Source organism: Rhinopithecus bieti, unplaced genomic scaffold (genome assembly GCF_001698545.2).
Source record: "Rhinopithecus bieti isolate Rb0 unplaced genomic scaffold, ASM169854v2 scaffold_1295, whole genome shotgun sequence".
Taxonomy (NCBI): Eukaryota; Metazoa; Chordata; class Mammalia; order Primates; family Cercopithecidae; genus Rhinopithecus; species Rhinopithecus bieti.
In genome coordinates, this window is record NW_016803880.1 from 4,865,284 (window position 1) to 4,868,169 (window position 2,886).

Here is a 2,886-nt window from a genome sequence, read left to right on the forward strand (position 1 = left end):
AATGGACAGTTCTCTTATCTACTTCAAGGAGTTGTGAGAAATAAGTGAGAAGGCAAATAAAGGACTTGACATATCATAAGAGATCAGAATTAGCTCTTATTCCTTACTCATTCAGTCATTCAACACATTTTTTATGCTATTTTATGATTTTTCACCATTACATGAGGTGAGCACCAATTTCAAACTAGAGCACCGGATTCTTTGAAGGGAGATTTTTCTTTCCTAGACCTTTACACTTATTTAGGAGTCTACAGTTGCAAGATGAATTCACATACATGAGTTCATTTAACCCTTTCAATGGCCCTGCACTGCAGGCAAGTGTGTCAATGACCCTAGCATAGGAGACAGAAAATGGAGGAGGAGAAAGTTTAAACAACTTGCTCTAAGTTTCATATCTGGTAGTGGGAAAACAAGGACCATAATCTGTTTCTTCTGGTTCTTTCCTTTGGCACGCCACTTTACATATCCTCCACAATAGAAGGTTCTTTATTTGTTTATACCTTTATTCTAGGTATTCTTTATTTGTTTAATCAACTAGCTAATACATTTTAGGCCAATAGGGCAGATTCTCACACTTTTATTTAAAATATCCTCTATTTTTAGGCCGGGCGTGGTGGCTCACACCTGTAATTCCAGCACTTTGGGAGGCCGAGACGGCCAGATCACTTGAGGTCAGGAGTTCGAGACCAGCCTGGCCAACATGGTGAAACCTCATCTCTACTAAAAATACAAAAATTAGCCAGATGTGGTGGCTCACACCTGTAGTCCCAGCTACATGGGAGACTGAGGCAGGAGAATTGCTTGAACCCAGAAGGTAAAGGTTGCAGTGAGCCAAGATCGTGCCACTGCACTCCAGCCTGGGCAACAGAGTGACTCTGTCTCAAAAACAAACAAAAATCCTCTATTTTATGATCTGAGAGCTGGAGACAAGAATCCTAGCATGGAGTTCTTAATGCATAGCTTTTTCCTTTAACCATTAAGTCAAATGAACATTCTAGTTCAACTATTCAGTGATGTTTATCAGTGTATTAATATGCAACATGCCACCTCATTCACAAAGTAAAACCAACATTAGCGATAGGAAGCTTGCTTTCTCTATTCGTATGATGAACATCAGGGCAAACCTTTTTGCATAGTTTTCTAAGGAAGTGAATTAAAGAGTTGCGCATAGATTTGATAAATAACATTTTCTTCAATGTTCTATTTCATTCCTATCTAGTTACTGTGGTGTTACCTATAAAAATAGCATAAGTGTTAACTGGGTGTTACTAGTGTCATGGAATGAAGATTCCCAAATCAACTACCTTGTTAGCGGACACGAGAAAACGCTTTTCTCAGATTACAGCCAGGCGCGGTGGCTCACGCCTGTAATCCCAGCACTTTGGGAGGCCGAGGTGGGCAGATCACTTGAACTCAGGAGTTCGAGACCAGCCTGGTCAACATGGTGAAACCCCGTCTCTACTAAAAATACAAAAATTAGCTGGGTGTGGTGATGCAGGCCTGTAATCAATCCCAGCTACTGGGGAGGCTGAGGCAGGAGAATCGCTTAAACTCAGGAGACAGAGGTTGCAGTGAGCCGAGATCAAGCCACTGCACTCCAGCCTGGGCGAGTGAGACTGTCGGTCTCAAAAAAAAAAAAAAAAAAAAAAAATTTACAGAGAAATTTTCAAATCCCATGAACATTGCCATAATCGTTTAGTTAAAACGGATGCTCATCAGTTGATGATGAAATGTTGTACGTCAGTGTGGTCAGTCTGTGAACTGTTTGTTGTCAGTCCACAGGGAGATAAGTGCAAGGATTAAAACAATGTTGGTAATTTGATAGAGAAACCTTATGCCTGTGGAACCTAATACTTTTTTAAAAAATACGTATTTTTGTCTTTTTCATTTCTCTAGTTCAGTTTTTAAACTTATTGAGGTGTAATTTACATAACCCCTTGCACTTATTTTAAGTATACATTTAGATAAGTTTTGGCAAGTCTGTTCATCCAGATAATCATCAACAAAGCATAATATAGGCTATGTTCATCATCCTCCCAAATTTCTTTATGCCTAATCCAGGAAATCAACCACTATCCCTAGCCTAGGCAACCAATGAACTGCTTTCTATCCTTACAATGAGATTTGCCTTTTCCAGAGTTGTTGACGAGGCAGTTGTTCACTCCCTTTATTGCTGAGTCATATTTCTATTCTATGGGTATTCATAATTTATTCAGTCACCTGTTGATGGATAGTTGTGTTGTTAACGGTTTGGGGACGTTACCAATAAAGCTCTTAATAAACATTCATGTACAAGTCTTTCAGTGAACGTGTTTTATTTCTCTTAAATAAATGTCTAGGATTGGGCCGGGCATGATGGCTCATACCTGTAATGTCAGCACTTTGGGAGGCCTAAGCGGGCAGATCACCTGAGGTCAGGAGTTCAAGACTAGCCCCGGCCAACATGGCAAAAACCTGTCTCTACTAAAAATACAAAAATTACCCGGACGTGGTGGCTGGTGCCTGTAATCCCAGCTACTTGGGAAGCTGAGGCAGGAGAATCACTTGAACCTGGGAGGTGGAGGTTGCAGTGAGTCAAGATTGCACCATTGCACTCTAGCCTGGGTGACAAGAGTGAAACTTTTGTTTCAAAAAAATAAATAAATAAAATAAATGCCTAGGATTAGAATTGCTGTGTCGTGACAGAAGTGTTTAAGTTTTCCAAAGTAGTGTGCCATTTTACATTTCCACTAGCAATGTGCGTGACTTCATTTGGTCCTTGTCATTGAGAATAATTGGTATTGTGAGTCTTTTAACTTTGAGCAGTTGTAATGTGTTTTTAGTGGTACTGGATTGTGACTTCGTGTTTTCTGATAACTAATAATGCCAAATAGCTTTTCATATGCT